Source organism: Rattus rattus, chromosome 11 (genome assembly GCF_011064425.1).
Source record: "Rattus rattus isolate New Zealand chromosome 11, Rrattus_CSIRO_v1, whole genome shotgun sequence".
Lineage (NCBI taxonomy): Eukaryota > Metazoa > Chordata > Mammalia > Rodentia > Muridae > Rattus > Rattus rattus.
Genome location: NC_046164.1, coordinates 18918351 through 18932490, shown reverse-complemented (window position 1 = coordinate 18932490; position 14140 = coordinate 18918351).

The window sequence follows — 14140 nt, the reverse complement described above, 5'->3', positions numbered from 1 at the left end:
AACATCAATGGACTCAATTCCCCCAAAAAAAGACACATTAAAAAGCTGGATATTCAATGAGGAACCAACATTTTGCTGCCTACAGGAAACAAACATCGGAGACAAAGACAAACACTACCTCAGAGTAAAAGGCTGGAAAACAGCTTTCCAAGCAAATGGTCTGAAGGAGAAGGCTGGAGTAGCCATTCTAATTTAGAATAAAATCGATTTTCAACCAAAAGTCATCAAAAAAGATAAAGAAGAACACTTCATATTCATCAAAGCAAAAATCCACCAAGATGAACTCTCAATCCTAAATGTCTATGCTCTAAATACAAGGGCACCTACATACATAAAAGAAACCTTACTAAAGCTCAAACCACACATTGCACCTCACACAATAATAGTAAGAGATTTCAACACTCCGAATTCATCAATGGACAGATCATGGAAACAGAAACTAAACAGAGACATAAACAGGCTAAGAGAAGTCATGAACCAAATGGACTTAACAGATATTTATAGAACATTCTATCCTAAAACAAAAGGACATACCTTCTTCTCACCACCTCACGGTACTTTCTCCAAAATTGACCATATAATTAGTCATAAAATAGGCCTCAACAGATGCAAAAAGATAGAAATAATCCCAGGAGTCCTATCAGACCACTATGGCCTAAAGCTGGTCTTCAATAACAATAAGGAAAGAATGCCCACATATACATGGAAGTTAAATAATGCTCTATTCAATGATAACCTGGTCAAGGAAGAAATAAACAAAGTTATTAAAGACTTCTTAGAATTTAATGAAAATGAAGGTACAACATATCCAAACTTATGGGATACAAGGAAAGCTTTGCTAAGAGGAAACCTTATAGCTCTGAGTGCCTGAAAAAAGAAACAGGAGACAACATATATCAGCAGCTTGTCAGCACACCTAAAAGCTCTAGAACAAAAAGAAGCGAATACACCCAGGAGGAGTAGAAGGCAGGAAATAATCCAACTCAGTGATGTAATCAACCAAGTAGAAACAAGGACTGTACAAAGGATCAACAGAACCAAAAGTTGGTTCTTTGAGAAAATCAACAAGATAGATAGACTCTTAGGCAGACTAACCAGAGGACACAGAGAGTGTGTCCAAATTAACAAAATCAGAAATGAAAAGGGAGACAAAACAACAGAGCCAGAGGAAATTCATAAAATCATCAGATCCTAATACAAAAGCCTATATTCAACACAACTTGAAAATCTGGAGGAAATGGACAATTTCCTAGACAGATACCAGGTACCGAAATTAAATCAGGAACAAATAAATCATTTAAACAACCCCATAACTCCTAAAGAAATAGAAGCAGTCATTAAAAGTCTCCCAACCAAAAAGAGCCCAGGTCCCGATGGGTTCAGTGAAGAATTCTATCAGACCTTCATAGAAGACCAATACTATCCAAACTATTCCACAAAATTGAAACAGATGAAGCGCTACCCAATTCCTTCTATGAAGCCACAATTACTCTTATACCAAAACCACACAAAGACACAACAAAGAAAGAGAATTTCATGCCAATTTCCCTTATGAATATCGATGCAAAGATACTCAATAAAATTCTTGCAAACCAAATCCAAGAGCACATTAAAACAATCATCCATCATGATCAATTAGCCTTCATTCCAGGAATGCTGGTATGGTTTAATACACTGAAAAGCATCAAGATAATCCACTATATAAACAAACTGAAAGATGAAAACCACATGATCATTTCATTAGATGCTGAGAAAGCATTTGACAAAATTAAACACAGCTTCATGATAAAAGTCTTGGAAAGAAGAGGAATTCAAGGCTCATACCTAAACATAGTAAAAGCCATATAGAGCAAACCAGTAGCTAATATTAAACTAAATGGAAAGAAACTTGAAGCAATCCCACTAAAATCAGGGACTAGACAAGGCTGCCCACTCTCTCCCTACTTATTCAATAAAGTTCTTGAAGTCCTAACCAGAGCAATCAGACAACAAAAGGAGATCAAAGGGATACAGATTGGAAAGGAAGAAGTCAAAATATCACTATTTGAAGATGATAGGATTGTATAATTAAGTGATCCCAAAAGTTCCACCAGAGAACTACTAAACCTAATAACGGCCATCGACAAAATGGCTGGGTATAAAATTAACTGAAATAAATCAGTAGCCTTCCTCTACACAAAAGAAAAACAAGCCGAGAAAGAAATTAGGGAAATGACAACCTTCATAATAGTCTCAAATGACATAAAATACCTTAGTGTGACTTTAACCAAGCAATTGAAAGATATGTATGATAAGAACTTCAAGTCTCTGAAGAAAGAAATTGAAGAAGACCTCAGAAGATGGAAAGATCTCCCATGCTCATGGATTGGCAGGATTAACATTGGCAGGTAAAAATAGCCATTTTACCAAAAGTGATCTACAGATTCAATGCAATCTTCATCAAAATTCCAACCCAATTCTTCATAGAGTTAGACAGAACAATATCTAAATCCATCTAGAATAACAAAAAGCCCAGGATAGCTAAAACTATCCTCAACAATAAAAGGACTTCCGGGGGAATCACTATCCCTGAACTCAAGCAGTATTACAGAGCAATAGTGATAAAAACTGCATGGTATTGGTACAGAGACAGACAGATAGACCAATGGAACAGAATTGAAGACCCAGAAATGAATCCACACACCTATGGTCACTTGATTTTTGACAAAGGAGCCAAAACCATCCAATGGAAAAAAGATAGCATTTTCGGCAAATGGTGCTGGTTCAACTGGAGGTCAGCATGTGTAGGGAGCTGCGATGTGCCGCGCCTCCAAGATGGCACTGGTTTCCGCCTTCCACCCTCCGACGGTGAGCGTTCCTTGTAGTAAGCAAGTCCTTATTTGGCTATGCCTGCCTGGCCTGCTAGGTTCTGCATAGTGACAGCCTGTCTGCATGACCCACGTGGCACATTGGGGTTGGTTGGCGTTGGGTACTTAAGCTGATGTAGGGCGTTCCCTGGGATAGTAGTAGAAGATTGTATCAAGGTTCCTGAATAAACTGCTTGAAGAAGATCTCCTCCGGTCGTGTCTTTCTTGCTGGTCGAGGTTGGTCGCAGCAAGCATGTTGAAGAATGCAGATCAATCCATTCTTATCACTCTGTACAAAGCTTAAGTCCAAGTGGATCAAGGACCTCCACATCAAACCAGATACATTCAAACTAGTAGAAGAAAACGATAGGAAGAACCTCGAAAACATAGGCACTGGAGAAAATTTCCGGAACAAAACACCAATGGCTTATGCTCTAAGGTCAAGAATCGACAAATGGGATCTCATTAAACTGCAAAGCTTCTGTAAGGCAAAGGACACTGTGGTTAGGACAAAATGGCAACCAATAGATTGGGAAAAGATCTTTACCAATCCTACAATTGTAGAGGGCTTGTATCCAAATATACAAAGAACTCAAGAAGTTAGACTGCAGGGAGTCAAATAACCCTATTAAAAATGGGGTTAAGAGCTAAGCAAGGAATTTACAGCTGAGGAATGCTGAATGGCTGAGAAACACCTAACGAAATGTTCAATATTTTTAGTCATAAGGGAAATGTAAATCAAAACAACCCTGAGATTTCACCTCACACCAGTGAAAATGGCTAAGATCAAAAACTCAGGTGACAGCAAATGCTGGCAAGGATGTGGAGAGAAAGGAACACTCCTCCATTGTTGGTAGGATTGAAGACTGGTGCAGCCATTCTGGAAATCAGTCTAGAGGTTCCTCAGAAAACTGGACATTGAAATACCCGAGGACCCAGCTATACCTCTCTTGAGCATATAACCAAAAGATGCCCCAACATATAACAAAGACACATGCTCCACAATGTTCATAGCAGCCTTATTTATAATAGCCAGAAGCTGGAAAGAACCCAGATGCCCTTCAACAGAAGAAAGATTACAGAAAATGTGATACATTTACACAATGGAATACTACTCAGCTATTAAAAACAATGGCTACAAAAATATTTAAGAAAGTGGGTGGAACTAGAAAATATCGTCCTGAGTGAGGTAACTCAGTCACAAAAGAACACAGATGTTAGCACTCATTGATAAGTGGATATTAGCCCAAAAGCTCTGAATACCAAAGAAATAATTCACAAACTGTATGAAGCTCTGGATGAAGGAGACCAAAATATGGATGCTTCAGTCTTTCTTTGCAGAGAAAACAAAATACTCACAGGAAGAAATACAGGAACAAAGAGTGGAGCCGGGACTGAAGAAAAGGTCATCAAGAGACTCCCCTACCTATGAATCCATCCCATATGCAGCCATCAAACCCAGTCACTATTGCTGATGTCTTCTGACAGACTCTACCACAGTCTTACTAATAAGAGATAATACTTGAAGCTAACCATCAGACTGAGCACACAGATCACAATTGAAGTGTTAAAGAAAGGACTGAAGGCGTGAAGGGGTTTTCAACCCCATAGGAAGAACAGAAATATTAACCGACCAGATCCCCGCCCATAGTTCCCAGGGACTAAACCACCAAACAATGAGTACATGGAGGGACCCATGACTCCAGCCACATCTGTAGCAAAGGATGGCAATATCTAGCATCAATAGGAGGAAAAGCCCTTGGCCCTGTGAAGGCTCATTTCCTCTATATAGGGTAATGCCAGGGCATTGAATTGGGAGTGGGTGGGTGGGAATGGGAGAATCTTCATGGAAGAATGTGGAGGGGGAAGGGGGATAGAAAAGGGAGGAAATGAGATAACATTTGAAATGAAAAAAAAAAGAAATGTAAATACATAGAATATCCTGTTGAAAATTAATTAGATTTCTCCTAAATACATCTTTTAAGTGATCTTTAGCTATGTAGTTGGTACTGACAGGACTATCATGGAGAACAGAGTGGTTAAAATCCTACAGTTCAGAATATTGTATAGGTCATTTTTTAGAATTGATTGATTTGTTTATTGATTGATTGATTAATGCTTACCCAATTAATGGTTAGTCTCATAGATGTATGTGAAACACATGTATTCCTGATGCCCATGATCCATGAGGGTGTCATATAACATAGAAGACCGAAACTCCATGTCTCAGCATCAGTTTAATGCATGTTATTTTCCACTTAGGTGTGTGGTTGTATGAAAATTTCCCCCTCTCTATGGCATGCCAACTGGTAATGTCATTTTGTATGTCTTACTTAGGTAATTCACTTGTTATGTTATCAAGGTGCAGCTCCACTCTTACACAGAAGACACTGCCCTCAGCAGGAACCCTACAGCTCCAGATTTTGAGTACCTTCAAATGATGTTTTCTGAGCTGCAGGGGGAGAGTAAATTTGTGTATATATCACATGCGGTTGGATGCCCCATAGTTAGATCCCTTCATGTTAACAAGTAGAGATTTTCTGCAATGCCGAAAATTAAAATTTTTCTTATTTTTAACAAGTCAATTAAAAATAACTTGTATTCTTAGTAAACAGTACTATGCTTATTTTTTTATTAAGGATAGGCATTAAGAATTAGTCTGGTTTACAGAAATAGCATGATTTGGTTCTCCTTTAGGCTCTAAGATATAAAGAGTTAAGATTACTTGTTGAATTTACAGTCAAACTCATTTTATTTCTGTTGAGTGCTTTAAGGACAATTAGACAGGTGTTGGTTTTCCCAAAGTTAAACTTGCCACAGCTCTAGTATAATACATGTATTCTTTCTAGGCTTTGTGGTGGTCCACCAGTTTTACAACTGGGTAGGGCTTGGATTTGATTTCACTCATGGAAAATTTTATAACCGCTTCAGTTAAGCTGAATGATTTTCCACAGAAATGAAACTTTCTGGTCACTTTCAGCTCATTACTTCTATATCCTGAGGCTGAAGTGTAGGGTGCATTCAATAAAAGGGCATAGGTTCTGGGAGGCAACTAAGATGAATGGCCAGAACACAGTTTTCAGAGTATTTTGAATTCCCCTAAGCAATGACTAGAAATACAGTACATGTAGGAGACTACATGATACCGAAATTCACACTAGCGTGTCTGTGGATCTTGGATGATTACTATCGACCTAAGTAACACAAATATTTTGAATAATACTATTTTAATATTCATACACAAAATATTTTGTATACCTAATTTAATTTTATATTTTATTACACATATTATTTCATTTTAATTTGATATTGGTTATTTTACTTATTTACAATTTAATTGTTATCCCCCTTACAAGATTCCCTTCCAAAGACCCTCTATGCCACCTGCTTCTATGAGGGTGTTCCCCCATCCATCCACCCACTTTTGGCTCAGCACACTGCATTCTGCTAAGCTGGGATATCAAGAATTAAGTGGACCAAGGCCCTACCTTTTTATTGATGCCAGATAAGTCCATGCTCTTCTACATATGCAGCTGGAGCCAGGGTCCCTCCATGTTTATTCCTTTGTTGGTGGTTTAGTCCTTGGGAGGTCTGGGGTGTCACGTTGGGTGATATTGTTCTTCTTATGGATTTGCAAATGCCTTCAGTTCCTTCAGTCCTTCCCCTATCACCTCCATTGCAATCTCTGTGCTATATCTGGTCATTGGGAACAAGCATCTGCATCTATAATGATAAAGCTCTGGCAGAGCCTCTCAAAAGACAACTAGGAAGTCTACAAGCACTCACAAAATGAGGAAGTTGAAGATTATGCCTGCACCCTGAACAGCTCTCCACCTGACCCTACCTGCCCTTAAGGATCAGGGGATACTTGGTGCAGAGCCAAAAACAAAGTCTCCAAAAGCAGATGAGAATGCTGCAGCAATTTCATCTGAGCACTGCGGAAAGTTCCTTCAATATCCTCCACCCATGTCCCATTGATTCTAAGAAAGTATCAATTCTAAACAGCAATTCCTGATTGGCTGGCATTATTTGTACCAGCAATCCTTGCTTTCTCAGGTAGTCCTAAATTAGGTCCTCCTGCAGGAATGCTGGTGTCACAGGCAGTCCGCAATTAGGTCCTCCTGAAGTATATGCTTTTGAAGCTGCATGGCCACCACCATTTACATAGAGGCAGCCTTGCTGTTCCTGCTATACAAGACTATTAACATGAAGTGGTGTTTACCTGTCAAAGGCTTTTAAACATCTAATATGATGATCAGGTGACATTTTTCATTCTGTTTGTTTATATAGTAAGTTAAGGTAATGGATTTTAATATATTGAACCATCCTTGCATTCCTGCTATGAAGCCTATTTTATTGTGGCAAATGATAGTTTTGATATATTCTTACATACAGTTTTTGAGAAGTATATTGAGTATCTTTCCATTTGTAAGTGAAATTGGTCTGAAGTTCCCTTTCTTTCTTGGATCTTTATTTGGTTAAGGTATGAGGGTAACTGCAGTTTTATAGAATATCTTAGCTACTGTTCCTTCTGTTTCTATTTTGTATAATAGTTTGAGAAGTATTGATATTAGATCCTCCTGGTACATTTCTAAATTAAAAACATTTGGCCTTGGGAGGCCAAACTGAGAGGGTTACAATCACTGCACCTATTTCCTTAGGGGTAATAGGATGTTATACATAGTTCACATGACCTCGATTTAACTTCAGTACATTGTATGTGACTGTAAAGTCATCCATTTCATCTAGATTTTCCAGTTTTGTTGAGAATAGCTGAGATATAATGACTTTTTGAATTTCTTCAGTTTCTCTTGTTGTGTCTCTCATTTCATTTCTTCTTCTTTTTCTTTTTAATTTAGATATATTCTTTCTGCCCTTTAGTTATTTTGGCTAAAGGTTTATCTCTCTTGCTGATTTTCACGAAGTACCAGCTCTTCATTTATTTTATTCGTTGTATCTTCCTCTTTTCATCTAATTAATTGATTTTGGCCCATAGTTTGGCTGATTCTAGCTATCTCCTCCTCTTGGATGTGTCTGCTTCTTTTTTTGTAGAAGTTTCAAATGTGCTGTGAAACTGTTAATATAGGATCTCTCCAATTTCATTATGAAGGCACTTACTGCTATGAGTTTTCTACTTATTATTGCTTTTCATTGTGTCCCATATTGTGGGAATGCTGTGCTTTCACTTTCATTGAATTCTAGAAAGGTTTTTTACTTTCTTTTTTCTTTATTTGGTCCCTGACCAAAATATCTTGAACAGAGAGTTGTTCAGTTTCCACAAGTATGTGGACTTTCGGTTATTTTATTGAAGTCCAGCATTCATCTGTGCTGGTCTCATAACTGCACTGAATGATTTCAATCTTTTTGCATCTGTCAAGGCTTATTTTCCACCTGATTATATAGTCAAGTTTTCAGAAGGATCTGTGAAGTGCTGAGAAGAAGGTATATTCTTCTGTAATAGGGTGAAATTTTCTGTAGATATCTGTTAAATCCATTTGGTTCATAACTTCTGTTCGTTTCACTTTGTTTCTGTTTAATTTCTGTTTCAATGAACTCTTTACTGGTGAGGGTTTTTTTTTCTCTCCCACTAGTGTAAGGTTCAATTTTGATTTTGAGATTTAGTAAAGTTTCTTTTACTAATGTGGGTACCTTGAACTAGGGTCATAGATGTTCAGAATTGAGACTTCATCTAGGTTGACTTTTCATTTGGTGAGTGTGAAGTGTCCTTTATTATCTCTTTGGATTACATTTTGTTAAAAGTCTCTTTTATCATATATTACAATCATGATTCCATCTTATTTCTCAGGACAACTTGGTTAGAAAAAATTTCCATCCTTTTATGCTGATGTAGTGTCTGATTTGGTGCTGAGGTATGATTCTTGTATCCAGTGAAATGATGGATCCTGTTTGCATGTCCAATCTGTTAGACTGTCTTTTCCTTGGTGAACCACTTTTATTAATGTTGAGATAGTTTAGAGACCAATGATTTTTAGTTGCATTTTCTTGGAAGTGATATTCTGTGTGTGGGGGGTGTGGGTGTGTGTATGTTGATTTCTTGTGTTTTCTTGAGTGAGTACACTCTTTGTGTTGGAGGCTTCCTTCTGTATTCGCTGTAGGACTAGATTAGTAAAAAGATGTTGTTTAAATTTGGTTTCGGTTTAGAATTATCTTGGTATCTCCATCAATGGTTATTGAAACTTTGGCAGTGTATATTAGTCTGAGCTGACATTTGTGTTCTCCCAGTGTCTGAATGACATGTATCCAGGATTTTATGACTTTTAGGATGTCTGTTGAGAAGTCTGATGCAATTCTAATAGGTCTGCCATCATACATTACTTGTCCCATCAGGATCACAATAAGTTTACTGCTTTTAATTTTCTTTATTCTGTGCATTGATTATTTTGTGACCAAAGAATTTTCTTTTCTGGTCCAATCTATTTCGAGTTCTGTAGGCCTCTTGTACATTTATGGTCATCTCTTTCTTTAGGTTAGGGAAGTGTTCTATGATTTTGTTGAAGATTTTTATTCTGTCCCTTTGAACATGGAATCTTCACAGACTTCTATTTTTATTATCCTTTTTTTACTCCTATTATTCTTATGTTTGGTCTTTCCATTGTCTCCTGAATTTCATGGAGGTTTTGGGCTAGGAGCTTTTTACACTTTGTATTTTCTTTGATGGATGTGCCAACATCTTCAATGGTGTCTTCTATACCTAAGTGTTTCTGTTCTATCTCTTGTATTCTGTTGGTGATGCGTGCATCTGTAGCTCCTGATCTCTTTAATAAGATTTTCATCTACAGATTTGGCTCCATTGGTGATTTCTTTATTGATTCTATTTTCATTTTTAGGTCTTGTACATTTTTGTTTTATTCCTTAACGTGTGTGTGTGTGTGTGTGTGTGTGTGTGTGTGTGTGTATGTGTGTTTCTGTATTTCTTTTTGGGATTCATTTGTTTCCTCTTTAAGTGTTTCTAACTGTTTGCCTGTGCTTCCCTGTATTTCTTTACAGGAGTTATTGATATCCTCCTTAAAGTTATCTATCATCTACAGAAGATGGTATTTTATGTTAGAAAATTTATTTTCATATGTTAGAGTATCCAGGGATTGCTTTGGTGGGAGAACTGGATTCTGATTGTGCCAAATTACATTGGCTTCTAATGCTTATGTTCTTGCATTTGCCCCTTGCCATCTAGTTATTGCTAGTGTTAACTAGCCTGGGTGTACATGACTGGAACCTACCTCCCTGGAGGCTGGTGGAGCTGTATGACCCAGGTTAGACATAACTTCCTGAGAGGCTGTAGTGCTGTCTTTGTTTAGGGGAGCCCTCCTGTATCCCTGGTTATGGAAGGACTGCCATGTGACTGGTTACGGCAGTCTTCCTATATACCTGGATAAGACATTCCTCCTGTTTTAATGGTTAAGATAAATTTGTTGTGACCCTGATTATTTCAGATCTTCTAGAGACAGACTGGGAGCAGTCAAGCCTATATGCCCCTGGTGGCAGTACTGTCCAGAGGAGTGGCTGTCTCTTTTGATTGATTTTTGTTGAAAGTTTATGTTATTGCATATTAAAAACTGCTATTCCAATTGCAAACCCTTTCAGCTCCTTCAGTCCTTTCTCTAACTCCTTCTTTGGGGACCCCATGCTCAGTCCAAACGTTGGCTGCAATCATATGCTTCTGCATTTTTCAGAGTCTGGAAGAACCTCTCAGGAGACAGCAGTATCACATTCCTGTCAGCAAATAGTTCTTGGCATCTGCCATAGTATCTGGGTTTTCTGTCTGTATATGAGATGCATCCCCAGGTGGGGCAGTCTCTGGATGATCTTTCCCCCAGTGTCTGTTCCACACTTTGTCTTCAAATTAACAAAAATATCAACCAACCAAAATGCACAGAGTTCTCACACACTAAACCACCAACCAAAGAGTACACATCAAAGGACCCATGGCTCTATCCGCATACATATCAGAGAGACTCATTGCACATCACTGGGAAAAGAGACCCTTGGTCATGTGAAAGCATGATGCCCCAGGGTAAGGGAATGTCAGGGCAGGGAGGCAGTTGTGGGTGGGTGGATGGGTGGGGGAGCACTCTAATAGAAGCAGTGGGATAGAGAATGGGATTGAGGGGTCTTCCGGAGAAACAGGGAAATGAGTCCATTGATATTGAAAGTCATTAATGATATTTGACCAAGCTCTTCTAGCTTTTAGAGTATTTGTTGTGCAGATAGGTGAAATTCTGATAAACTTCCCTATCACAACTATCACAGGTTTTATGGTCATTTCCCCTTGCTGCTTTTAACATCCTTTCTTGGTTCTGTAGATTTTGTATTTTTATTATTATATGCACTGAAATTTTTCTTTTTGGTTCATTGTAGTTGGTGTTCTATAAGCTTCTTTTATTTTGATAGGCTTCTCTTTCTTTAGGTTAAGAGAATTTTCATCTACAATTTTGTTGAGAATATTATCTGAGACTTGGAACTGGGACTTTTCACAGTCTTCTATTTCGGTTATTCTTGGATTATGGCTTTTTGGGGTATCCCAGGTTTTATCGAGTAGCTTTTATGGTTTAGGTCAGGAATTTTTTACATTTACCATTTTCTTTAATGAGACAGTCAATTTCTTCTCTTGTACTATACACACATGAGATTCTCTATTCGATTTACTCTTATTCTGTTGGTGATGGTTGTTTCTGGTTTTCCAGTTCTTTTCCTTAGGTTTTTCAATCTCCAAGATTTCCACTTTCAGGTCCTGCAGAGTATTACTCACTTTCTTCACCTGTTTAACTGTGGGATATGTATAAGATTTATGTGTTTCCCCTTTAAAGATCTCTAGATCTCTATCTCTGTATTTTCCTGTATTTCTTTAAGATATTTATTCATTTCCTATTTAAAGGACTCTATCATCTTCACAAGAGTGGAATAAGCTAATTTTTCTATAGTTTAGGAGTATAAAACTTGCTATATTGGCGTAAGTTTTCTTTGCAGTTGTCACATGACCTTGCCTTTTGTTCATTGTGTTCTTTCAAGGGTCAAGTCATTTGGATGGTTTTATATGTTCTTATTGTAGTGAGTATTGGGAGCGAGGTGGACCCTGTTGATCCTAGTGTGGTAGGAATCTGATTGTTATCCTTGGGCTGTCTGTTTCCAGACCTCCGGTTCTGTATGTTTCTAGAGCCTTAGATCAGATGAAGATGAGTGTAAAGGTGGCAGGAGATCTTCCTGGGCTAGCAGGATGCTAAGTGGAACTGGGTTTGATAGAGGGGGCTCAGAGAGCAGGGAAGATGTGCTTGACAAAGGAAGCTTACCTGTAGGTGTCTGGAGTCTGATGAAGGTGCAGAACAGTTTCATGATTTCTTTACTGTTTCTGTTTCCATTTTTTGGACTTGGTCTGTTTTATTCCATTCCGTCATATTTTAATTTGTATTTTCCTCTGTCGTTTCATGTGATTTACTTCTCTCCTCCCTAGGAGCTTCTTCCTGTCTGATTGTTGCTTTCTTAAAGGCCTCAATCATCCTCATGAAATGCCAGTTTAGGTAAGAATCTTGCTCTTTCAGGTGTGTTTTGGTATCCAGAGTAGGAGATCTGGGTTCTGATAATACCAAATTATATTGGGTTCTGCAGCTTATGTTCCCCTTCACCTTGTCTTTTACCATCTATTCCTCTCTGGTGTTAACTGGCCTGCATGTCTCATACTGTAGCAGGCCTCTTTGGAGACAGGTAGAACTGTTTGACCAGGAGTTGAGAAGGCTTCCTGGGAGTCAACCATTGCTGTCTCTGGTTAAGGCATGCCTCTAGTGTCCCTCCTTAGTGCAAGCCTCCTGTGTCTCTATTTTCTGTGTCCCAGGTAAAAGCAGACCTCCTGGGGGCCAGATTGGCTTTGGGATACAGGACATGTATATTAATCTGCAATAGTTTCAGGTGGAGGTGCAGAGTGGCAGGACAATGGGGCTCAGAAAGATCAGGTTAGATTGATCCCACATGTGCTGGACACTGTGGGTTTCTCATATGATGTCCATATTAGTCATAGATTCCCAACTATATTCCCAGTTATAGAAGACCTCCTGTTAGAAATGTAGGCTGTCAGGAGTGTGAGAAACATCCATCTTTATAAGTTCAGATAGTATAGGCCATTCATGTGTAAACTTTATATAGCATATTGACATTCTTTTCTTGGTATTCCATATCATTATGGTTCAAGATATGGGACAATGATGCTTGGAAGTGTATATAGGACTCAGCTTGTTATTGCAAGCTGAGTTTTTTGGTTTAAAGGTTTTAATGGGACAACTTGGAAAAATCAGCAGCAGCAATCTGCCTATCTATGTACTTTTAGTTTACAGCAGTAATATGTCCTGTCAGTTATGATACATTGTGTTAAAAATCTTATTTATAATCAAGTAATAACCAGTTAGATTTTGTTTCATCAAACTAAATGGAATGTTTATTTCCTACACAAATTAGATTAATTATAATTAATTCCATTGTAATGAAGATACTGAAGTTGTATTTATTGGTGCATGGATATACAAGGGACATCACAGTGCCTTGCAAATATCTGTTCTTAATCAATGAGATCTTTGTTATTTCATATTTTGGTCATGAATCAAGAAGCCTTTTCATCCATGTAGAGTATTTAGTTCAGATATTCATAACTACTTCAATGTTTGACTACTTCTTATCTCAGAAATGTATCAAACTAAGTTTTAAGTGATTGAAGAAACAAAAATCAGCATATGATTAATGGACAAGAAGCAGCAAAAGAACGTCTTTCTAATGAATGATATCAAACATTTAATGAAAGCACAACACCAATACTTGTAATATTATTCTATGAAATGAAATGGAATAGAGGCTATCACATGTTCCATGTAACATAACAAGGAATCAGATATAAAATTCCACAAGAAAACAAGGGACAACAAACTAGAAGGAGACAATAGAATATTCTCTGTTAAACATGAAAGCAAATTTTTATTTCATATACCCATCAGATATTATTGTTCAAATATTAAGATGGCCATCCAACAAAATAACTTAAAGGGAACAAATGAACCACAGATTTTCTTGATAATCAAGAAGGACACTGTAGTGTGTGATGTGCATTCTTTTCATCATATCAAGCCTATAACGTGTGATTTATGCCAAAAGAGAAAGAGAGTTCTGAAGTACTATTTGTGTTCCAAATAACATAGTGATTGTCTCTTGTGAAAACAATATGGAGCCTCACCTCTCAAACTTGGCAAAAGCAAATTCAACATTACTAAAGGATCTGCATGTTTCACCTCTATGCTTGA